Consider the following 25,995-nt stretch of genomic DNA (forward strand, 5'->3'; position numbering starts at 1 on the left):
GAGTCAGGCCTGCATGCAATCCGTGGCGGTAAAACCAAATCTACACGGGTGCCACGGGTTACATGCTTGACGGCCGTCAGAAGGTTCACCCAGTGGGCAGTAAAACTGATATACCTTCCCTGCCCGTGTTTGCTAGACCACGTGTCTGTGGTCAGATGTATCTTGGCACCGACACTGTGTGCCAGAGATACATTCACTTGCCGCTGAACATGGCCATATAGCTCTGGGATGCCCTTCTCTGAGAAATACTTCCTTCCTGGGACCTTCCATTGTGGTGTTCCAATGGCCACAAATTTGCGAAAGGCCTCCGAGTCCACCAGTTTATATGGCAGTAGTTGGCGGGCTATGAGTTCTGACAAGCCAGCCGCCAACCGTTGGGCAAGAGGGTTATCCGGCATCATCATTTTTTTACGCTCAAACATTAGGCCCACGGAAGCCTGCCTTTTTGCAGAAAAATGTGAGCTTGGCGTGATGGAAGGTGGAGTGGAGGACAATTGTGAGGAGAGAGGAGAAGGAGAAGTAGAAGACGAGGCTGGACGGTGAGAGCCTGCAGTGTGGCTTTGTGTGTTCCGTTGCTCCCACTGGGCTCGGTGATGGCTGCTCATGTGCCTTCTTAAGGCGGTCGTCCCTAGGTGAGTATTGGGCTTACCGCGACTAACGCGTTGACTGCAAAGATTGCAGATGGCAACGCTATTGTCAGCAGCGGACACGTTAAAAAAAGCCCACACTGCGGAGCCATGTGCCGGTGTCCTGGGAGCGCCAGATGTGACCGTACATGGTCGATGACTCGCTCCTGATACATTTGCAGTCTGCTTTGTCCCTGCTGTGCAATGTAAGTCATTGCTGCTTCTCCTCCCTATCTGCTGGTCCATATCTCCCTCTGAACTCCCCTCCTCTTCCTCTCTTGTGGGCACCCACGTGACATCACTAGACACGTCATCATCAACGTCACCTTCCCCACCGCTATAAGTAGAGATCTCGGAGTAGGCAGCAACACCGGGGACCAACCTCCTCCTTGGGCTGATCTGGGTACTGGCGTCAGACTGCTGAGTAGCGCTTGTTGCTACCTCCTCTTCCTGATCCAATACCAAGAGTGGCTGCGCATCAGAAATGTCCTCTTGATATGGATCGGAAAATAATTCCAGTGACTCAAGCGGAAGGTATGTGGTGGTGGTGGTGGTGGTCGTGTTGTTGGTGGTAGTGTCTTTGGGGGTGCACATAGCAGAGAGTGAAGAAGAGGGTGCAGATCGAGAGGATGAGGAGGGTGCAGAAGAGTAAGGCTGAGCGAGCCACTCAACCAAGTCTGGTGCATCCTTTAAAGTAATTGAACGCACCTTCTGCAACTTCCCACTTTGGCTCAAGCCTGTTGCTCCTGCCCTACCCCTACCACCCCTGCGGAAGGGCCTGCCTCTTCCTCTGCATGTCATTTTTTAAATGACCCTGTGACAAAACTCTTAGTCCCTATACCGCTGAAGGACTGCTGCAGTATAGGTGAGCGGTCAGCAGTGGTGCACGTCAACCCTATCTATTGTGGACCGATAGCGGTCCTTACAGAACAGCAGACTGTACCGCACTCAAGCCTATGTACCGTAGCACCCTATACCAAGTTACCAGTCCTTATAAGAACTTTTGTGGACCAAGCAGGTTGTGTATTAGTGTTTAGCAGACTGTACGTCAGTCCCTATACCGCTGAAGGACTGCTGCAGTATAGGGCAGCGGTCAGCAGTGGTGCACGTCAACCCTATCTATTGTGGACCGATAGCGGTCCTTACAGAACAGCAGACTGTACCGCACTCAAGCCTATGTACCGTAGCACCCTATACCAAGTTACCAGTCCTTATAAGAACTTTTGTGGAACAAGCAGGTTGTGTATTAGTGTTTAGCAGACTGTACGTCAGTCCCTATACCGCTGAAGGACTGCTGCAGTATAGGTGAGCGGTCAGCAGTGGTGCACGTCAACCCTATCTATTGTGGACCGATAGCGGTCCTTACAGAACAGCAGACTGTACCGCACTCAAGCCTATGTACCGTAGCACCCTATACCAAGTTACCAGTCCTTATAAGAACTTTTGTGGACCAAGCAGGTTGTGTATTAGTGTTTAGCAGACTGTACGTCAGTCCCTATACCGCTGAAGGACTGCTGCAGTATAGGGCAGCGGTCAGCAGTGGTGCACGTCAACCCTATCTATTGTGGACCGATAGCGGTCCTTACAGAACAGCAGACTGTACCGCACTCAAGCCTATGTACCGTAGCACCCTATACCAAGTTACCAGTCCTTATAAGAACTTTTGTGGAACAAGCAGGTTGTGTGTTAGTGATTAGCAGACTGTACGTCAGTCCCTATACCGCTGAAGGACTGCTGCAGTATAGGGCAGCGGTCAGCAGTGGTGCACGTCAACCCTATCTATTGTGGACCGATAGCGGTCCTTACAGAACAGCAGACTGTACCGCACTCAAGCCTATGTACCGTAGCACCCTATACCAAGTTACCAGTCCTTATAAGAACTTTTGTGGAACAAGCAGGTTGTGTGTTAGTGATTAGCAGACTGTACGTCAGTCCCTATACCGCTGAAGGACTGCTGCAGTATAGGTGAGCGGTCAGCAGTGGTGCACGTCAACCCTATCTATTGTGGACCGATAGCGGTCCTTACAGAACAGCAGACTGTACCGCACTCAAGCCTATGTACCGTAGCACCCTATACCAAGTTACCAGTCCTTATAAGAACTTTTGTGGACCAAGCAGGTTGTGTATTAGTGTTTAGCAGACTGTACGTCAGTCCCTATACCGCTGAAGGACTGCTGCAGTATAGGGCAGCGGTCAGCAGTGGTGCACGTCAACCCTATCTATTGTGGACCGATAGCGGTCCTTACAGAACAGCAGACTGTACCGCACTCAAGCCTATGTACCGTAGCACCCTATACCAAGTTACCAGTCCTTATAAGAACTTTTGTGGACCAAGCAGGTTGTGTATTAGTGTTTAGCAGACTGTACGTCAGTCCCTATACCGCTGAAGGACTGCTGCAGTATAGGGCAGCGGTCAGCAGTGGTGCACGTCAACCCTATCTATTGTGGACCGATAGCGGTCCTTACAGAACAGCAGACTGTACCGCACTCAAGCCTATGTACCGTAGCACCCTATACCAAGTTACCAGTCCTTATAAGAACTTTTGTGGAACAAGCAGGTTGTGTGTTAGTGATTAGCAGACTGTACGTCAGTCCCTATACCGCTGAAGGACTGCTGCAGTATAGGGCAGCGGTCAGCAGTGGTGCACGTCAACCCTATCTATTGTGGACCGATAGCGGTCCTTACAGAACAGCAGACTGTACCGCACTCAAGCCTATGTACCGTAGCACCCTATACCAAGTTACCAGTCCTTATAAGAACTTTTGTGGACCAAGCAGGTTGTGTATTAGTGTTTAGCAGACTGTACGTCAGTCCCTATACCGCTGAAGGACTGCTGCAGTATAGGGCAGCGGTCAGCAGTGGTGCACGTCAACCCTATCTATTGTGGACCGATAGCGGTCCTTACAGAACAGCAGACTGTACCGCACTCAAGCCTATGTACCGTAGCACCCTATACCAAGTTACCAGTCCTTATAAGAACTTTTGTGGAACAAGCAGGTTGTGTGTTAGTGATTAGCAGACTGTACGTCAGTCCCTATACCGCTGAAGGACTGCTGCAGTATAGGGCAGCGGTCAGCAGTGGTGCACGTCAACCCTATCTATTGTGGACCGATAGCGGTCCTTACAGAACAGCAGACTGTACCGCACTCAAGCCTATGTACCGTAGCACCCTATACCAAGTTACCAGTCCTTATAAGAACTTTTGTGGAACAAGCAGGTTGTGTGTTAGTGATTAGCAGACTGTACGTCAGTCCCTATACCGCTGAAGGACTGCTGCAGTATAGGTGAGCGGTCAGCAGTGGTGCACGTCAACCCTATCTATTGTGGACCGATAGCGGTCCTTACAGAACAGCAGACTGTACCGCACTCAAGCCTATGTACCGTAGCACCCTATACCAAGTTACCAGTCCTTATAAGAACTTTTGTGGACCAAGCAGGTTGTGTATTAGTGTTTAGCAGACTGTACGTCAGTCCCTATACCGCTGAAGGACTGCTGCAGTATAGGGCAGCGGTCAGCAGTGGTGCACGTCAACCCTATCTATTGTGGACCGATAGCGGTCCTTACAGAACAGCAGACTGTACCGCACTCAAGCCTATGTACCGTAGCACCCTATACCAAGTTACCAGTCCTTATAAGAACTTTTGTGGACCAAGCAGGTTGTGTATTAGTGTTTAGCAGACTGTACGTCAGTCCCTATACCGCTGAAGGACTGCTGCAGTATAGGGCAGCGGTCAGCAGTGGTGCACGTCAACCCTATCTATTGTGGACCGATAGCGGTCCTTACAGAACAGCAGACTGTACCGCACTCAAGCCTATGTACCGTAGCACCCTATACCAAGTTACCAGTCCTTATAAGAACTTTTGTGGAACAAGCAGGTTGTGTGTTAGTGATTAGCAGACTGTACGTCAGTCCCTATACCGCTGAAGGACTGCTGCAGTATAGGGCAGCGGTCAGCAGTGGTGCACGTCAACCCTATCTATTGTGGACCGATAGCGGTCCTTACAGAACAGCAGACTGTACCGCACTCAAGCCTATGTACCGTAGCACCCTATACCAAGTTACCAGTCCTTATAAGAACTTTTGTGGAACAAGTGAGTTGTGAATGTTTAGCAGACTGCAGCAGAAGGGCAGCAGTCAAGTATAATATCCTTTCTATATTTGGAAGAAAGAATATTATACATGTACAAGCCTATTACTGTACCACTGATACCAGTCCTGAAAAGAACCTTTGTGGAACTAATAATAACAGCAAGTCTTTAAAATTACCCTCACTGCCTGACAACACTGCTTCCTTCCTGTCCCTATACAAATTGGCAAAAAAAGAGAACGATTAGTGGTTACTGGAACAGCTCTTTTGTGGACCTTGATAGTAACAGCTAATGATGATGATGATGATGATGATGATGAAAGACTAATCTGGCTGTCCCTGTAGCATACACCGTCCTTTCCCTTTCTCTAAACTAACAAAAGACACTCAGGCTGCTGCAAGAATCAGCAGCACAGCAAACCTATCAACACCTAACACCTATACCAGTCCTGAAAAGAACTTTTGTGTACCAAATAGCTAGTGGTTTATCTCTCCCTACTCCACACAGGAACCTGTCCCTATCTTAACAGAAGAAAGAATGTAAAATGGCCACCGGATCGGGTGTATTTATAGGTTAGGGGGAATGTACAAGTGTCCATGTGCTGTCATGTCTCAATTGGCTGTCCTGTATCACATGATAAACATGTCACCAAAGGTTAAAGTTCTTGTATACATTAAACACGTAAGTCCGCCGCGGCGAACGACGGAAAAAGGCGTTCGAACGTGCGGACCGCGAATGTCGGAAATTCGCCGCGAAACGACCGCCGGGCGAACCGTTCGGCCATCACTATATATATATAATTATACACACATACACTCACTGGCCACTTTATTGGGTACGCCTATTCAATTGCTTGGTGTCAACTCAATCCATTTAGGCATCTAGAAGTGGTGAAGACAACTTGCCGAAGTTCAAACCGAGCATCAGAATGGGGAAGAAATTATATTTAAGTGACTTTGAACATGGCATGGTTGTTGGTGCCAGAAGTGCTGAGTATTTCAAAAACTGCTGATCTGCTGGGATTTTCACACACAACCATCTCTAGGGTTTACAGAGAGTGGTCAGAAAAAGAGGAAATATCCAGTGAGTGGCAGTTGTTTGGACGAAAATGTCTTGTTGATGGGCAGACAACTCAAAGAGCCACTTGTTACAACCAAGGTATACAGAATACATCTCTGAATGTACACATTGAACCTTGAAGTGGATGGGCTACAGCAGCAGAAGACCACACCAGGTACTACTTCTGTCAGCTAAAAACAGGAAACCTGAGTCTACAATTTGCACAGGCTCACCAGAATTGGACAACGGAAAATATTGCCTGGTCTCGCTTTCAGCTGCGACATTCAGATGGTAGGTTCAGAATTTGGCATAAACCTGAAAGCATGGGTCCATCCTGCCTTGTATCAATGGTTCAGACTGGTGGTGTAATGGTGTAGGGGATATTTTCTTGCTACAATTTGAGCCCCTTGACACCAGTTGAGCATCGTTTATATGCCATGGCCTTCCTGAGTATTGTTGCTGACCATGTCCATCCTTTTGACTACAGTGTACCCATCTACTGATGGCTACTTCCAGAAAGTAAATACACCATGTCACAAAGCTCAAATCATCTCAAACTGGTTTCTTGAACATGACAACGAGTTCACTATGCTCCAATGACCTCCACAGTCACCAGATTCAATCCAATAGAGCACCTTTTGGGATATGGTAGAACGGCAGATTTGTATCATGGATGTGCAGCAACTGCGTGATGCTATCATGTCAATATGGATGAAAATGTCTGAGGAATGTTTCCGACGCCTTGTTGAGTTTATGCTGTGAGTCTCAAAAAATTTGAATATCATCTTAAAGTTTAATTTTAATTCAAAAAGTGAAACTCATATGCCGCGTACACATGGCCGGAAATTCCGACAACAAATGTTTGATGGGGGCTTGTTGCCAGAAATTCTGAACATGTGTAGGCTCCATCGGAATTTTTTTTCGGAATTTCCGACAACAAATATTTGAGAGATGATTCTCAAATTTTCAGACAACAAAATCCGTTGTCGTAAATTCCGAGCGTGTGTGTACACAATTCCGACGCACAACATTCCACACATGCACTGAATCAAGTATGAGATGGAAGCGCTCGTTCTGGTAAAACTAGCATTCGTAATGGAGATAGCACATTCGTCACACTTCAAATTTTGAAATCATTCAATGCAGCACATTCTCTTCTTCTTTATAATGCTAGAATTATGAAACTGTTTTGCTGCTGATATTCACAGAGTTCCGGCAAACTGATTTCTTATTATTTCTTCTATCTCATGAATAATCTTTTTTTATTTTTTCGCCAGATCTCCAGAATAATGTTTATAATTTTTGTTTATAGTGATCTCCTTTTTTTTTTTTTAAATCAAGATCTCCTGTTTTAAATTTTTTCCTAGTGATCTCCATAATATTTTTTCTCGTTTTGTGTGTCAAGTTACCACAACACCATTATTATCTTGTATTTTTTTAACCTCAAAGAGATTGGTTGGTGTTGGTGTCCCTTGTTAATTTGACATTGTATTTTTGAAATGTACCTGCCTACTCAAACAAGCTGTCCTTTTTTAATTATAACACATATAACACATAGCCAATGATTTAAGAAAAAAAAACATTTATTGGGGGGCATAACAAAATAAAGAGGAAGGCAAAGCTGGATAAACTGGTGAAATTAATGAAGTCTTTGTACCCAAGGGCACACATCATTTATTTGACAGGCAAAATTGGGAGCCTGAGGAGTCCATTTAATATGGAAGCACAATCTCAGTGAACAGGAACAACAGCAGGTATATACATATACATATGTCTCCAGGCTGTGGCCTTACAACAGCCTGCGTCTTTTGCCAGACCAGACCGTACCCAGGCCATCACTCTCTTGTCTTCCTTCCACGTTTGCTTCCAAGCTGTGGCTCTGGTGTTGGAGTTGTGGCAGGAGGAGGAGGAGGATGGTCCAACTCACACAGGTGGGTTTTGCTTGTAAGTTCGCACCTCAACCCCTTATTTAGGGCCATATATATCACTTCCTCACAAAAGAGGCGTTGACCCACCTCCATTTCTCCATAGGCGTCAAGAAGACTGGGGGGGGAGGTTCTGAGGGCCACCGAAGCCTGCAGAATTAACCGAAGTACTAACTCCTCTACATTACTCCCCTTCCTGGGCCGTTTTTGTTGAAGGCGGAGGGGAGGGACCTGGGATTCGGTCAGACTAGTGAGCCCGGCCACCTCTTGGTTGCCACTTACCCCCGCCACCTCCTGGCTGCCACTTACCCCCCTCCACCTCCAGGCTGCCACTTACCCCCACCACCTCCTGCCTGCCACTTTCCTCTGCCACCTCCTGGCTGCCACTTTTTACAGCCTCCTCCTGGCTGAGGATTTCCTGTGTATGAAAAAGGGACATAGTTTTAGTTTATTGTTTATCAATCACACACAATTTTGAAAAATATGTTGAATAATGCTATACCTGACTCTAGCTTGGCTCCTCCACATCTTCTTCCTGGGTGGAAGGCCCAGGTTGGACGTCGGAAGCCTCAGCTGGGGTGGAAGGAAGAGTGGAAGGAAGGGTTGAGAGTGATGGCATGATTTCAGTCGTAGTACCACAGGACTCACTGGAGACATAAATGTCATCTGCTGCTGCTCCTGATCTCTGGGAATGCTGGACCTTCTTGCGCTCCCTATTTTAAGTGCTCCTCAGGCCACCAATTTTGCACTTCAAATAGTTAATGTCTGCCCTGGGGATCTGCGGTTTCACAAATTCCAGCAATTTATCCTGTGCTGGCTTCCTCTTTAGTCGATTTGTATAAAAGGGGTGTTTTGTCTGCTACAGACAGGGCAGCTCTCTGTACAAATCAATGAATTGGGGGAGGAAATCATGATAGTTGAATCGATCCATTTTATCTGCAAGACACAACACAAGACAAAACCTGATGTCAGGCTAATCTCTCATAATCTTGTCGTAATATAGGCCTCAATCTATAAGCAGTATAGACCACCGATGCCCCAAGTTAAAATTGTACCTTCGTTAGAACAATCGGTGCTTCCGCTACTCTGTCCTCCGCTCACAGATCATACGTACAACGTACGCATATTACGCTTTATATACACTGCGTATGCATGAAACTCCACCCGCCCCTGAGCTTCTTTATTGTATATTCCCCTCCCCTTCTCTTTTGGTGCAGTGGGAGAGCACATGGTCGGAGAAAGAACAAGTGCATGAAGACAGCCACGAACGTCTGATCCCGGAGAAGATTTAAGGTCTCTAATATGTCCTTCGTAGAGATGGCAGAGATGGTGAAGGACATCTCGAAGAGGGCCAACTATGATGGGAAGCATGGACCTTACCCAAACCCAAATGTCAGAAAGGCCAAGATCATGACTAAAGTTGTGAAAAGTCTGCACAGGAATTTTGTGGTATGGCGATCCAAGGATCAACTGAGCAAATGGTGACCAGACCTCAAATTGAGGGAGCACGATCAGTACAGAAGAATCAAGAGAGAAAAAGTAAGTATTTGTCATGTGTTCCTATTATTATTATTATTATGTTTGTGCTGCTCCATGTGCTTTTCTGTACAGTTTAAAACGGCAAGTTTCAGGTTCGTGAATGCAGTAATCGTTCATAGTAAACATCGTTCGTTCGCCCACTAATACAATGTTTTTTGGCAGATGCAGGTTAACTACATTTGTTCATGCCTATTTGGATTAAAAGACGTTTAGTACATTGTTGTCTAGATGGGTTTGTAACTAAAATGAAATGCAAACTTGATTCAGTAAGGAGAGGACACTCAGCAGCTGTTTATACATCTGGATGCAGGAGCACGAGTGTGGGACATCAGAACAAACTTTTTACGGGATCCTACACAGGTGCTCCAATGGATACTAGGGGTCTCTACATGTGTGAAACTTGCACAAAACAGGTAAGTATTCCAGCTTTAAGAAAGGGAAAAAATCAAGTCTTCAGCTTGGAACTCTGCCAAAATAGACAATTGTACGACACTTCCAAGCAATGTTTCATATTACTATTTCTGCTGTCAAATATCTGGATGCTAAGTATACCTTTTTTTATTCACATAGGGGAGAAAATAATCGGGACATCAGAGGACACCAGGGACCCACAACCTCCTAAAGATGGGGAAATAACAAAACCACAACCTCAGGATGTGGAGGAAGGAGAGGTTTATGAAGTAATAGTGACCACAACAGGTGAGTGTCTGAAACCACAGCTTCAGGTAATAGATGTATGCCTGCATATTTATAATACATGGTGTGTTTTAGGTGATGTGGATGTTGTGGAAGAAGAAACACATTTCACAAGTGCAAGTGCACACGTCTTTATTGGGGAGATCATGGTGTGCAATCATGATTTACAGAAGATCAACAATGATGTGGAAAAAAGACTCAAAAACATAATTGATGTTTTAGACAGAATCTAAAACACACCAACATTTTTGTAATTGTTTTTTTCTAACTTTTCAAAAAAATGTTGAAAGCCAAATTTTGAAAATGCCCACAGCATGTCAACATGTGCTATCTGCCATCATGGGCTATCAATGTACGTGTTTTGTGGGTGCAACCCTTTCCTCGCAACTAAAGTTGCACCCCGGAAACACGTCCATTGATCCCCCCTGATGGGAGCTAGCACATGTTGACCCTAGGCATGGGATCAGGAGAGAAATCCCCATTTTGACTCCCAATTTGTGTGCATCTTCAAAATTTGGCTTTCACAGGGGTGACATAACCCCATCAGATATCAACACATTTTAGACATACTAATGTCTGATATTGCCTTCAATTTATCAAAGTTGAACTTTATAAGTTCCTGAGTTGTGTATTGTATTATGTTTTAAAAAGTATGCCTGTTTACAAAAAAAATTATATTTCTACCGTCCAAAAAAAAAAAAAATGTATTCCAAAAATATGTTGGTTTGTTCAAAAACACTTTTCTAAACGCACATGTGAATGTGCACAGAGCAAAAAATGTTCTACTCTACTAGTTTTTTGCTTAAGTTGGTGTTTACAGTGACAATGGGGGTTATTTCCTAAAGGCAACTATAAGTGCACTTTCACTTGTACTTTTGCAGTGCACTTGTAGTGTAAAGTGTATTTTCCTTTAGTAAATAACACTCACAGTGCTTTATATTTTGCATCAATCAGACCATTTTTGTTACTCCAAAAAATTAATTCATGGTGCTGAAAATTATGAATATTTTTACCATTAATGTATTACATAAATTAGCAACAAAAACAAGGTGTGTGTGTAGCAGAATCACAACATAATAGTTAGCTAAAGAAGAGATTGTCACCTCATGTATCCAAGAAATTACGTTTGCACTAATGAAGAAAAAAAAGCCCATTGGAGAACCTAGGAGACAGCTAAAAAAAACACAAGCAGTAAAATACAATTAAAAAAAAAAAAAAATTTTTTAAACACATATAATGTGATGTTAAAGGAGAAATCTTACCTTAATAAAGTCCTTCTGCAGGACCTGAATGATGGCACAACAGGTCTCTGGAATAATGATTCCCAGAGCCTGGGGGGAGATGCCAATCGAGAAATTGATGTCCTGCAGACTCCTCCCTGTCGTCAAGTACTGCAACGTGGCAACGAGCCTCGATTCGGGAGTGATGGCTTGCCGCATGCAGGTGTCCTGCTTTGTAATATAAGGGGACAGCAAAGCCAACAGACGGTGAAAAATGGGGTCTGTCAATTCGGAGATAATTCCTGAAATCGGGATTATTCTCACAGATCTCCTGCAACAAAGGCATGTGTGAGAATTGGTCACACTGGAGCAACCAATTCTTGGTCCATGAACTCCTCCTCACCCTGTTCATGGACTGGGCTTGGGTCAAAGTAAGAACCCCAACACCAAGCCCCTGCAGAGCACGAACTCTACAATGAGTATGTACCTGCAACATGGCTTCAAAACGGTCGGCTGGTCAGAACGAACTAACAGAACGCACTGAAAATCAGAAAGGCCTGAGAAGAACGAGCTGAAATTCAGAAACGAGTGGACAAGAGCGTACTGAAGATCAAATACGTAATATAAAAATACACACTGAAATCAAGATACAAACTGACTACACGTACTGAAAACCAGATATGAACCCACAAGCACAAACTGAAGAGCAGTAACCATCTGAAAAGCACGAGGCAGAAAATCACGAATCGTCTCTCACCAAACTTCTACTAACACGAGATTAGCAGAATGAGCCCAAAGGGTGGCGCACTGGCTATTGAACTTCCTCTTTATAGTGCTGTCAGCGCATTCTTGACGATCGGAATTTCCGACAACATTTGTGCGACTGTGTGTATGCAAGACAAGTTTCAGCCAACATCCGTCGGAAATAAATCCCAGGATTTCGTTGTCGGAATGTCCGATCGTGTGTATGCGGCAATATATTATATGGATTCATTACACACAGAGTGATATAGTTCAAGCATTTCTTTCTTTAAATTTTGATTATCACTTACAGCTAGTGAAAACCCAAAATTCAATATCTCCCAAAAAATTTGTATTGTAAAAAAGTTCAATGATGTGGACTCATGGTGTCAAATTTTAACCACTTGAGGACCCAGCCACCGCAGTTATGCTGCGGCAGGTTGGCTCCTCTGGGCAAGCCGTCGTAGCTGTACATCATCTGCTTAAAGAGTGCTAGGGGGCATGCACTGATGGAGCCGATGAGCAGGCACCCGCGATCACTCCTGAGAGAGACAGAACGGAGGTCTGTCAATGTAAACAGACAGATCTCCATTCTATCAGGGATAAGGAGACTGATCTATTGTTCCTAAAGCTTAGGAACAAGGATCAGTCTCCTCCCACAGTTAGAAACACTCCCTAGGACACACATTTAACCCCTTGATCGCCGATCGCCCCCTAGTGTTAACCCCTTCCCTGCCAATGATATTTATACAGTAATTCATAAATGCATTCAATAAATAAATTCACTGAATGCATCCAGAAAGGGTACAAATCATACAGTCATTCAATGAATTTATCTTTAACAAGACTGTATGTTTATTTGTGTAATTTACTTTTATCCGTATCAAATATTTAATAAAAATCGTGTCTATTTTTATGTGGGTATTATCTTTGATAAATTCTATTTGGGTACCATTTAAAAGTCCCGGGGGTTGGTTACCCTCCAGCCCCTTTCCGTCTTTTCCCCTTTTCTTTCCTCATTTTTTGCTATAAACAATATTGGGATGTGGTACCCCCCCTGCTAACTAGTTTTTGATTGCTTCATCTTTGTATGCTTCTTTGTGATCCTTTACTCTAAGCCAACTTAATTAAATATCCTTTTTCTCAAATCACCTTTCAGGACAACCATGGAGAGAGTACAACTCCGCCCATTTCCCAAGAAGCACATGCAGCCTTTAATTCTCTTCTCTTTCAACGTGGCTTCAGTTTTTGTGTTTCATCCACCATTTTGCAGTGACCATCCCAGCATCCCTCCCCTCAGTAAGGACGGGGGCTGTTCCAGAGTCCCCGGTCTCTCCAGCTCAGGGGATGCAAGGGCCCTCAGGAGGCATGACGTCTGTGTGCCTGGGGTCCATTGGCATGGCTCTGGTGGCTGGGCGGGTGACACTGCTGGTCATCTGTGTGTCCCGAATGTCGGTTCTGGTTCCCAGCCAGTGGGTGATGCCATGTCCGGTGACGCAGCTTCCTGCGGGGGCATGGCGCTAGTGGTTCCAAGCATCTGGAACGCAGAAACTAGGGGGCGGGTCCATCAACCGGAGCTTCCCGTTCCGGCCCTCGTTGATGATGCCAAAGATGGAGGACAGACCAACGGCCACGGTTGAAGCAGGTGTCCCAAGCACCGGTCAGGCCCAGGTAAGAGAGGTACAGTGGTGCCTTTATTCTGATCCATTTGGGCTTATGTTTTGCTGTTTTTTTGGATCTTCCCTGCAGGGAGCCTGTGCTGCATGGTCAGACATCACTCGGACCCTGCCGTGGGGACTGGGTGGTTGCTGTTGGGATTGCACTGCTTGGGGCACTGTTTCCTTTTCTGTCTGGTGGTGGTTTAGCTGTGCACTAGGGGTTGGTAAATTATGTTAGGGGCCCTAAGTGAGTTTAATTTTTTCTCATTGCAGGAAAAAGCATTAGGAAAGTCCCAAGGATTCAAATCCACCAAGTAGGAGGAAATGTCCCTCCTGCAAGAACCCCCGTAGAGATTCATGGCAGAAGGCAATGTGCAGCTCCTGTATTAAGGATTTGGTTGAAAAGGAAACGTCCCAGCAATACAAGGTCTTGTTCTCTTCAGTATGGGAACTTACGTGCTCACTGAGTTCAGTCAAGTCCGTGCTGGTACAGAGCCCGGCAGTCCAGGTTGAGCCTCAGCATCCTCCTCCAGAGCAGTGGAGGTTGTGGACTCAGCTGATGAAGGGACAAATACACTTTCCTCCTTCAGGGATACAGATGAGGAGGAGCCTCTAGGTACAAGCTATCTTTGGAGGAAGTGGATGACCTTCTGAGAGCGATCTACACTACCCTCGAAATCCAGGAGGAGAGGGTGCAGCTGTCCGTTCGCGACAAAATGTACCAAGGACTGGATGACACTAAACACAGAGTATTCCCAGTCCATAGAATCCTCTCGGAGACGGTAAAGAAGGAATGGATCGACCCTGACAGAGGCCCCTTCTTTTCCAAGACCCTTAGGAGAAGGTTTCCCTTTGAAGATAAGGAGTTAGAGGGATGGAACAAGAAACCACGGTTAGATGCGGCATTCTCGTAGGTTTCCCGATGCACAGACCTCACATTCGAGGAAATGGGGGTTCTGAAGGATGCAATGGATAAAAGAGCAGACTCCCTCCTGAAAAAAGCATGGGATTCCACATCAGCCAGTCTCAAACCCGTTATGGATTCCACGGTTGTCGCAAGGAGCCTTCAGCTGGATAGGGAAGCTGAAAAGCCACAAAGAGGCAGGCACATCATGGAAAGATCTTTTGGAGTCCTTTCCATTGATACTGAAGGCAATAAAGTACATGGCTAATGCATCTGCTGAATCAGTTAAGATGTCCGCAAGGTTGTCAACACTAGGGAAATCAGCCAGATGTGCTGTCTGGCTAAAAACTTGGTCAAATCTAGAGCCCACACAGGAAATTAAGTTCCTGGGCTATACCATAAACCCTGTGTTTCAATAAGTTTTTCTGCTACAGGAGAAAAACCAATCTCTGTGTCAGTCAGATCAGCCATGGCAGTCTTGGGCCTTCTCACGGCATCGATTCCAACTATTCAGTGGTCCAGATTACATTCCAGACCCCTCCCAGATGAATATCTTACAAAGATGGTCACACCGGGAGCCACTAGGAAAACATATCAAACTTACCTCAAATGTAATATGGAGGAATTCAACCAACCTTGCAAAAGGTCTTTCCTGGGTCTTTCCCCTAGACAAACATCTAACAGACGTGAGAACTGGGGGCTGGGGAGCCCACCTGGATGGTCAAACCTCTCAGGGGGCGTGGTCCGAGCGGAAGGCCGAAAGTCCTCTATTTGGCGGGAACTGAAAGCGGACAACATGTTCAGGTTCTCTGACAATACAACTGCAGTGGCTTATGTGTTGAAACAAGGAGGAACCAGGAGCTGAGGGCACCTAGAGCTGGCCAATCAGCTACTTACCTGGGCAGAACAGAATGTGGCCTCATTGTCAGCAGTCCATCAGAAGGGATCCCAGAATCTGCTAGCAGACCTACTAAGCAGAAGAAGACTGGTGGAAGTCTGAACCAAGACGTTTTCTTGGTGATCTCCGAAGCTTGGGGGCAACCTCAAATAGATCTGTTCACCAGCCAACAGAACTCTAAAGTACAGAAGTTCTTCTTTCTCCACTGAGAAAGCCAGGCAGTAGGCATAGATGCTCTCGCCCATCCGTGGCATTACTAGCTGTGCTACACCTTCCCCCTCTTTCCTCCTTTCCCCCCTTTCCCCTGATACCACTGGTTCTAAGGAAATTCAGGGAGGAAAATACCAATCTGATCCTGGTCACTCCCTTTCTGGCCACAAATTCCCTGGTTTTCCACTACTAAACCTGGCCACAGAACCTTCATGGAAGCTGCTGCCTAAAAAGAACCTGCTAACGCTGTGGTCAGTGAACCATCTGAAAGCAGACCAACTACATCTAACGGAATGGTTTCTGAGGAAGACCTCCTGAAAGCCAAAAACTGTCTGATAAATTAGCGAAGACCCTACTTGCCAGTAGAAAAGAGGTAACTCAGGCCATATACCTGAAAGTTTGGAAAAAATTAAATTCCTGGTGCACTTCTATGGGCCTCCAGGTCAAAAGTTTAGTGCCAGCTCTTCAAAAAAAAAATTCTGGTAGCCAAGAGTCAGCGAGCTTCAAGCCCTGGCAGTCACAGAACCTTTTTTCTGAAGGTCTTTCAGACCGAGTGATCCTTCAAACAGACCCAGCGTTCCTACCCAAGGTTTCTTCGACCTTTCTCCGCTCATAGGAAATAGTCCTGCTGGGCAGATGGCTTAGATTGGCAATCACGGAGGCCTACAAGGCCTACAAGGCCAGAGGAAAAATACCCTCCCTAATGCATTGCTGCTCATTCTACGAGATCAACGGCAGTTTCCTGGGCTAAAAGGGACGATGCTACGCCTGAACAAATTTGCAAGGCTGCCACTTGGTCCAACTACTCGACATTTCTCAGACATTATAGGTTAGACTTACTGTCCACTGCAAATCAAGTCTTTGGCAGGAAGGTACGGCAGGCAGTAGTCCCACCCTAGGGTAAGTTTCTCGGTTATTCTCTCCATGGTTGCCTTGAAAGGTGATTTGAGAAATACTTAGTTAAACTTACCAATGACAGTATTTCTAAGAGCCTTTCAGGACAACATGCTACTTCCCTCCCTTGTTTATCTTAGAAGTGGTTTTAAGTTTCTATCATGGTTGTTTGGTGGTTTTCTGTGCTTTGTTTTTCAGTATATCAAATCAGTGTGACAATTCTCATTTAAACCAGAAAATTATGTGACACGTAGTGCTCTAGAAGTGAATGCTTAAATTCACACTACCTAAAACAAAGATAGCATTCACATATACACCTATAAGTATATATATATAAAAAAATGCTAAACATGCAAATATATATGTATAAATATCTCACAAGAAATATATATACCTAAAATAATTAATCAACATATTCCAGTGCAGAATAAGCAATGAAAAATATACCCAATGAAAACAGAAATGATCAAAATGTAATAATTACAAATACATCAAAAATCTGTGAACCAAAAAATAAATAAAAATAAAAATATAGCAGTCCAAATAAATAGGATCCAAATGATAAAGTCCACGTGAAAAGTGATAATCAGTGTCCAAATAAATAATTTACTCCTTCACCACACAATCTGTGATTGTGACAACTCCCGTTGTGGGTACACTCACCAGCTGATAAGCCTCACACTCACGTGTTTGGCTGAAAAAGCTTTATATCCTCTAGATGGATGCCCACTGTAAAATCACCAGACTTGCGAAGCCCATATATCTTGATTCCCTCTCACCAAATCATAGGTATATGTACATTTGCATGCAGCACTTTTATCTCTTATGAATCTCTTATCTCTTTATCTCTTATGAATCTCTTATCTAGAGGATATAAAGCTTTTTCAGCCAAACACGTGCTGCCTTAATTATTTCTGAAGGAGGGTGGATCTCCTCTTTAAGAAATATCTTCAGTGTAAAGAAGAACAACAGTTTTGGAAGTTATTGTTTGGCTCCCACAGAGCCCTGATCTCAACATTGAGTCTGTCTAGGATTACATGAAGAGACACAAAGATTTGAGGCAGCCTATATCCACAGAAGATCTGTGGGTAGTTCTCCAAGATGTTTGGAACAACCTACCTGCTGAGTTTCTTTTCATGACTAAGCCTATTTCTGACATTTGGTGTTTACAAGTTAAAATTCGTATTTTTTGCTAGAAAATTACTTAGAACCCCCAAACATTATTTATATTGTTTTAGCAGAGAATCTAGAGAACAAAATGGCGATTGTTGCAATATTTTATGTCACACGGTATTTGTGCAGCAGTGTTTTAAACATAACTTTTTGGGAAAAAGACACTTTCATGAATTTAAAAAAAATGAAACACTAAAGTTAGCCTATTTTTTTTTTATATATAATGTGAAAGATGATGTTACGCTGAGTAAATAGATAACAAACATGTCACTTTACGGTACCTAAAAATCTCCATAGGCGACGATTTAAAAATGTTTTACGGTTACCAGGTTAGAGTTACAGAGGAGATCTAGTGCTAGAATTATTGCTCTCGTTTAGACAATGGAGGCAATATCTCACATGTGAAATTTGAACACCGTTTACATATGCGGGCGTGACTTCCATATGCGTTTTCTTTGCTGAGTGAGCTTGCGGGGATGGGGACACTTTAAAAAAACATTTTTTTTCTTATTTTTAATTTTTTTTATTTATATAATTAAATTGTGTATTTTTGATCATTTTTATTGCTGTCACAAGGAATGTAAACATCCCTTGTGACAGTAGTAGGTGGTGACAGGTACTCTTTATGGAGGTATCGGGAGTCTAAAAAACCTGAAATCCCTCCTTTGCACTTCAAAGTATTCAGATCGGCAAAAATAGCAAATCTGAATACTGTATTTTATTTTTAAAACCAGCGCCGTTTGCAGTCGAGTAAACCGGAAGTGTCGTTGTGACGTCACTTCCGTGCTTACATTCAGGAGCCTGGAACTAAGCCATTTCCGGCTTCGTTCCAGTCTGTCTCTAGGCGCCGGAAGTGGTGCGACGCAGATCGTAAATCCCGGTTGGATGGGAGGCCGGTAAGAGCAGCGGGAGGCGGCAATGTCCCCTCCCGCTCCTCCGGTATAGCAGCCGAGCGGCTTTTAACCGCATCGGTTGTTATACCTGGAAAGCCGATCGCCGGCTCTAAAAAACGGTACTGTGATGATGCCTGTAGCTGCAGGCATCATCCTGGTATAACCCCTGAATGGGTATTGTATAACCCCGAATGGGTATGGTAGTGGGAATGGGTTAAAAACTGTATGTAAGGGTACCTAAAAGAATTGATGCTGTTTTGAAGGCAAAGGGTGGTCACACCAAATATTGATTTGATTTGAATTTCTTTTTACTTTTACATTGTGTTAATTGTTAAAATTGAACTATTAACACCTCTACTGTATTTCTGAAAGCATTATTTTTATTTATTTTTCCTTTATATAAAGGAACTGAATCCAATAATAAGTACAAAATAAGTACAATATCTCTCCTAATACCGAGACATTTTAATGTACCATGACATTCTATAACAAGATACAAAAATGCATAATAATCTAACATCAATAAAACCCATTTTTTTATATTCTTACTTGCACAACTTAAACTAAAAGAGATAACTAAAGATAATGTGGCAGTATTTGATCAAGCGGACTCTTCTTTTTCTTTTTTTCTTTTTGTCTTTTTCTTCTTTTCTTTTTTTGTTTTTCTTTTTTTTTTCCTTTTTTTTTATTTGAGGGAGGAAAAAAAATAGGGAGAAGACCAAAGGGTTTGGATTGCATGTGTGCATTGGTAGGAAAGGCAGGAAGATCTCAATCCTCAGAACAGCTCTGGCAGTAGCTTCCCAATATGACCATGTTTTAGTTAGTATATTCTCTGCTATTTTGAGTGGTAAGGATTAGGTCTTCCATGGCAACGATACTTCTGACCTTGTATAGCCACATAGCAACTAAAGGACGATTAGGGTCCTTCCAACACAAAGTAATACAGGCTTTGGTGGCATTAACCAAGTGATGAAGCACTGATTTTATTTTTATTTTTTTTATTTTTTTTGTATGTCTGGAGTGGAATTTGAGCAGTGGAGCATGAAAAATGTGGGATCTTCTATGTTGGGAAATCTATGAATTTTTGAGAAATCTTCTGCACCTCCAACCAATACTGTCTAATTTTTGGACAAGACCAGAAAATGTGAAGTAGGGTTCCCTGTCCGTCCCAGCATCGCCAATCAATGATCTGAGGTCTCTGGAAAGAACCTGCAAAGGGATGATGGGGTATAATGCCAAAACGTTAATAGTTTTATAATTAGATTCCTCAATACATGTACAAATAGATGATTTCAAGGAATGGTGGATGATGTTCTGACACTGGGCAGATGTAAAGTCTCTATTAAGATCTATTTCCCATTTACTAAGACCCGGCATCAAAAAATGGTCCGAAGGGCTATTAACAAGGCATACATCTTAGAAATAGTACGGAGAAGAGCATTCTTTTTTTTCACACTTGGCTAAAACAATTGTACAATAGTGTGTGTGTGTGTGTGTGTGTGTGTGTTTGTGTGTGTGCGTCTGTGTGTAAATATACTGTATACCTAAAAAATTTTGCCTTCCATTTCTATTTTATGCTGAATGGGTTGTTTAACAAGGTAAGAATTTGCACATACTTTAAAATGTGCCACACAAATGTTGTCAAACTTTTCTGAATACATATGACCAAATCTGCTTGAGAAAGTGAGCAAATGTACTCCTGCTGAAAGTTTATCCTTTTTATTTCATTTTACATTATAGCACATTTTATTCACCAACAGCAGCTTGAATTTTGAAAAGACCTGCAAGGGGAAACACAGAAAAATGCTTTTTAGGCTGGTAAGGGACAATTTACAACATTAATTGCTTGCCTTGACAAGTACAGAAAATTTAAAATGCCCCAAAAAGAGGACAGTGTCAGTGAACCCAAAAGCACTCTTAATATTACTAATAACAATTGTCAGTTGCAGTTTGTAAAGCACTTGCTTCCTAATCACCCTTTATCACTCTGAGATCTCCATGCTGTGGTATATGGCTTTTTATTCCTATGTGATTGAATTTCTACCTCGCATAGGGCTGAAAGCCATGAACCACACATGGGACAATCGCCTTTCAGTTTGATTATCATTCATTTCTAAAGATTGTCATGGTACTAGATATATACAAAACAGATATATAGCATACGGTACTGAGACAGACAGACATTTTATTTTCTAAAACCTATTGGATGTTGCCCATTGTAACAATTTGCTGTAGACTTTTAAAGCACACTGCAGCAATGTCAAAATAAAAGATCCATAAGCTGCAGACCCATGTGCATGAAGTGAGATGAATGGCAGCCTCAGCCCGGACTCTAGCCAGGCCACGCCTCCAACGCATTTCACTCTCTCTCCTATCATCTCCATCTGATCTTTGGGTGCTGGACAGTTCCTCCTCCACCTCTTCAAATGGTAAAGCATCCTCATTGCTAGGCAGCAGGTTGACTGCATCATCCTAGTCTCTTCTCTCCTGACTGGCTGGTGGCACTGTGGCACTTTTTATTAAAACATCACAAGCTTGGGACTCAGGAGCTTTTTGCTGCTTGACGTAACCCCCTACCTGGATACAGAACATGTTTTAAATGTTTTTTGCATTGTGAAGCAATCTTGCATAGTACATGAACTTTCTTTCTGAAACTTGTCCCGATAGGTGACCATGTTGGTATCACCCTGATCAACACAAGACGGTGTGTGTGTGTATATATATATATATATATATATATATATATATATATATATATATATATATACACACAGTATATATATATATATATAAAATAAATTATACAGTTGTGCTCATAAGTTTACATACCCTGGCAGAATTTATGATTTTTTGGCCATTTTTCAGAGAATATGAATGATAAACACAAACTTTTCTTTCACTCATGGTTAGTGTTTGGCTGATGCATTTATTACCAATCAACTGTGTTTACTCTTTTTAAATCATAATGACAACAGAATCTATCCAAATGACCCTTATCAAAAGTTTACATACCCCAGTTCTTAATACCGTGTACAGCTTGAAGTATTATGTGGTGTTTGTGGATGAAGCTCTTTATCTTCTCAGGTGGTGCTACCCATTCCTCTTGGCAAAAACCCTCCAGTACCTGTAAATTCTTGGGCTGTCTTGCATGAACTGCACGTTTGAGATCTCCCCAGAGTGGCTCAATGATATGGAGGTCAGGAGACTGAGAACCTTCACTTTATTCTGCTGTAGCCAATGACAGGTCAACTTGGCCTTGTGTTTTGGATCATTGACCTGATGGAATGTCCAAGTACGTCCCATACGTAGCTTCCTGGCTGATGAATGAAAATGTTCCTCTAGTAATTTTTGATAACGTACTGCATTAATCTTGCCAACAATTTTAACCAAATGTCCTGTGCCTTTGTAACTCACACATCCCCAAAACATCAGCACTCCACCTCTGTACCTTTCATCATAGGCCTTGTTGACTCCTCTCTGAATGTAGCGTTTATGGTTGTGGCCAAAAAGCTCAATTTGGGTCTCATCACTCTAAATGACTTTGTACCAGAAGGTTTTAAGGCTTATCTCTGTGCTGTTTGGCATATTGTAAGTAGAATACTTTGTGGCATTTGTGTAGTAATGGCTTTCTTCTATCGACTTTCCCATGCAGCCCATCTTTCTTCAAGTGCCTCCTTATTGTGCATCTTGAAGCAGCGATGCCACAAGAGTCCTGTATTTCACCTGAACTTATTTGTGGGTTTTTCTTTGCATCCCAAACTATTTTCTTGGCAGTTGTGACTGAAATTTTAGTTGGTCTACCTGGCCGTGGTTTAGTTTCAACAGAACCCCTCATTTTCCACTTCTTGATTAAAGTTGGAAACACTGCTGATTGGCCTTCTCAATTCCTTTTTAGAACTTTTTATATTCATTTCCTGTTTTATACAGTTCAACTACTTTTTCCCACAGATCCTTTGACAATTATTTTGCTTTCCCCATGACTCAGAATTCAGAAATGTCAGTGAACCACTGGATGAAGGTGTCTGTGCCCCTGTTTAGAAGATTTCACCTCACTTTCTGTCCCAATGACAATTGTATTTTGAAAATTTGGGGTTATAAGGGAAACAAGGATTGGTGATAAAGCATCAGTGGAGACACCTTTTTCCCATATTAACTCTTACAGGAGAGAATTTCCCTTCCTTCAGGTAGATTCCCTCTCACTTCCTGTTGTCTCCCTCCGTTTGTAAGTCGGATGTTTGAAAGTAGGGGACCACTTGTATATACTATATGGCCTGCCCTACACTGTAAGCCCCCACAGTTACTCTTGGTGGGTGCTGGAACGGGCCCTGCTGTGAAATATTATATCAAGAATTGTAATTACATGTCCCTGTTGAACAGGGGCAGAAAAATTGGGCCTTTGATGGTGGTGTGGTGGTGGTGCCACAACACTGTAAGCCCTCACAGTTACTCTTGGTGGGAGAAGGAACGGGCCCTGCTGTGAAATATTAGATCAAAAATTGTAATTACATGCCCATGTTAAACAGTGGCAGAAAAATTGGATCTTAGGCAGTGATGGTGGTGCCACAACACTGTAACCCCTCACAGATTTTGTTGTTGAGCGCAGGAACAAACCCTGCCTTGAAATATTAGAGCAAATATTGTAATTACATGCCCCTGTTAAACAGGGGCAGAAAAAGTGGGCCTTAGGCACTGGTGGTGGTGGCACAACAATGTAAAGCCTCACAGATACTCAAGTTGAGTGCAAGAACAAGCCCTGCTGTTAAATATTTAATCAAGAATTGTAATTACATGCCCCTATTAAACAGGGGCAGAAAAAGTAGGTCTTAGGCAGTGGTGGTGGTGCCACAACACTGTAACCCCTCACGGATTCTGTTGTTGAGTGAAGGAACAAGCCCTGCTGTGAAATATTTGAGCAAATATTGTAATTACAAGAGCCTGTTAAACAGGGACAGAAACATTGTGCCTTAGGCACTGTTCGTGGAGCCCTGAAACAAAAATGTTTTTAGAAGATATCAACATGAACATTGAGGAGGAATAGGATAGTCACTCAGCATAGAAAATCTTCAAGGGCTCTCACATTCATAGAAAAATTTATCGGTTACATCAGCATCAGGTGCTTGGTAGCTGGTGATCTAATACTGATTAATTTTTATGAAGGTGAGCCAATCAACTGAGTCTGTGGACAGGTGCACTCTGTGATCGGTTACAAAGCCTCCAGCAGCCCTGAATGTGCGTTCAGAAAGAACGCTGGATGCAGAACAGGCCAGTAGCTCAATTGCATATTGTGCAACCTCTGGCCAGTGATCCATCCCCAACAACCAGTAACCCAGTGGATTTTTGGTTGGAAAGGTCTCCAAGTCTGATCTAGCCCCTAGGTATTCCTGCACCATATAAATCAGACGCTGGCAATGGTTGCTGGAACCGATCAGACCTTGAGGCTGCGGACTAAAGAATTGTCTGAATGCATCGGTCAGATGGTCACCTTCTCCACCGCTCCTTCTGTGACTGACAGAAGCCTCAGCAACACCTTGTCCAGGAGGACCAGGAAATTGTAACCTCCCAGGCTCTGGAAACGCATTGCAAAAACCTTTCTGCAAGGCCTCCAGGAGATGTTTCATCCTCTGCTCTCTCTGCGAAGGCTGGATAAGTTCTTCAACCTTGCCCTTGTAACGTGGATCAAGAAGGGTTGCCAGCCAGTAATGATCCCTCTCCTTGATACCATGAATCCTAGGGTCCTTTCGCAGGCTTTGCAGGATCAGGGAGGCCATGCAGTGAAAGTTTGAGGCAATCGATCCAGAGTCCTCTGGGTCACTAAGGGTGACATGATCCACAGCCACCTCCTCCCAGTCACATGCAAGTCCATGGGTTTCTGGGAAATGAAAACGATCCCTTGAAGACTGCTGCTGATGCCGAGTGTTATCCTCCACCTCCATGCTGACACAATCCTCCTCCTCTTCTTCTTCTTGCGTGATCGGTGGGCCCACAGGAATACTATCTGGATAAAGGGGGCATTGAGAGGTAAGGAAGTCCTCCTCTTCCTCCCACTGTTCTGCCTTGAATGCTCTGTCCATTATTCCACAAAGCTTGTGCTCCAACAGGAAGACAAGAGGGACAGTATCACTGATGCATGCACTGTCACTTTTCACCATCCTCATGGCCTCCTCGTGGCACCACCAATTAAGGATGTGAGCCAAACAGGGAACATGGGTCAAGTGTCTCTGTCGGAGGGCAGAGAGGAGGTTGGTGCCATTGTCGCAAACCACCATTCCTGGCTGAAGCTGGATTGGCCTGCAGAGTTGACAGTATCTCTGCCCCAGTGTGGCTCCTGTCCCCTAAGCAGATCAACTCAAGCAGTGCATGGATCTTTTTGCCTGAGTGCTTGCGTAGCCCCTTGAATGCCTATGGAGCCCTGCTGGTTCAGAGGACAAATCTGCAGAGGAAGAGGCCATAGAGGAAGAAGAAGAGGAGAGGTGGAGGAGAGAGGTGTGCCAGAATCACCACTACTAGCATTTTGGAGGCATGGTGGCGGAACAAGCTCCAACAATACTGCACCCTGTCCTGCATCCTTTGCATGCTGCCAGCAGAGTTACCCAGTGCGCCGTGAAAGAAAGGTAACGTCCTGTCCATGCTTGCTGGACCATGAGTCAGCGGTAATATGCACGTTATCGCTGACCGCCCTGTCCAACGAGGCCAAGACATTGCCTTCCAATGGCCTTCTGTGAAAAGAAATAGCATTTGGGAACCTGCCACTGAGATACCGCACATTTCCACAAATTCACGAAAGGAGGCAGAGTCTACTAGCTGAAAAGGCAGCAGTTGGAGTGCTAGCAATTTAGCTAAGCTAGCATTCAGCCACTGAGCATGTGGATGGCTGAGATCGAATTTCTTTCAACAGTTTAGCAACTGGAGTAATTTGCCTGCTACAAGCAGATGTTGTGTGGTGTAGTGATAGCAGATTGCCCGCAAGTAATTGGCACACCTAATTCTACACATTCATTCCCCTCAGTGCAGGTTTCTGAGAGGACTGAAGATATAGTGGGGTTGAAGATCCCAGCTGATGAGGAGCAAGGAGAGGTCCGCCTTGTTCTTTGGTGTGGGTCTTTAAAGTACTGTTGCCAAAGGACTGCATGGGAGGTTGACATATGTCTGGTCAAGCATGTGGTGCCCAAGCGGCTGCTGTTTTGGCCATGCTTGATACGCTTCAGACATATGTTGCAAACAGCAATGGTGCGATCTGTTGCACACGTATCAAAAAAGGCCCACACCAAAGAACTTTTCAAAATACGTGGGGAGTCAGCAAGGCCCTGCACACACGGAGCTATGCAGTGTGATGCAGTCGCGTGGCTGCTCTTAAGCTGGCCACCAGGAATGGCCTGCAGTCAGATATAGGCTTGGCTAGACTAGAATCCAGTGGATATATACATGTAGGAGACTGTATATATATATATTATGCACTGCAGATCACTGA

The 25,995-nt window shown here is 44.0% G+C and overlaps 1 protein-coding gene across 4 annotated transcripts in view; it reads left to right on the forward strand.

Moving 5' to 3' along the window:
* BLACAT1 (BLACAT1 overlapping LEMD1 locus) overlaps window positions 1–25,995 on the forward strand; it is a 207,413-nt gene that overhangs the window by 94,903 nt on the left and 86,515 nt on the right. The window contains exons 2-3 of one of the 4 annotated variants that reach the window (XM_077481223.1): window positions 8,919–9,240; window positions 9,811–9,939. The exons of the other annotated variants lie outside the window; for them this stretch is intronic. The gene's annotated coding sequence lies outside the window, so the exon portion shown is untranslated. The remainder of the gene's footprint in view (window positions 1–8,918; window positions 9,241–9,810; window positions 9,940–25,995) is intronic. 4 annotated transcript variants of the gene reach the window in all.

Source organism: Lithobates pipiens, unplaced genomic scaffold (genome assembly GCF_037356315.1).
Source record: "Lithobates pipiens isolate NorthernLeopardFrog02 unplaced genomic scaffold, aLitPip1_a1.2 Scaffold_16, whole genome shotgun sequence".
NCBI lineage: Eukaryota > Metazoa > Chordata > Amphibia > Anura > Ranidae > Lithobates > Lithobates pipiens.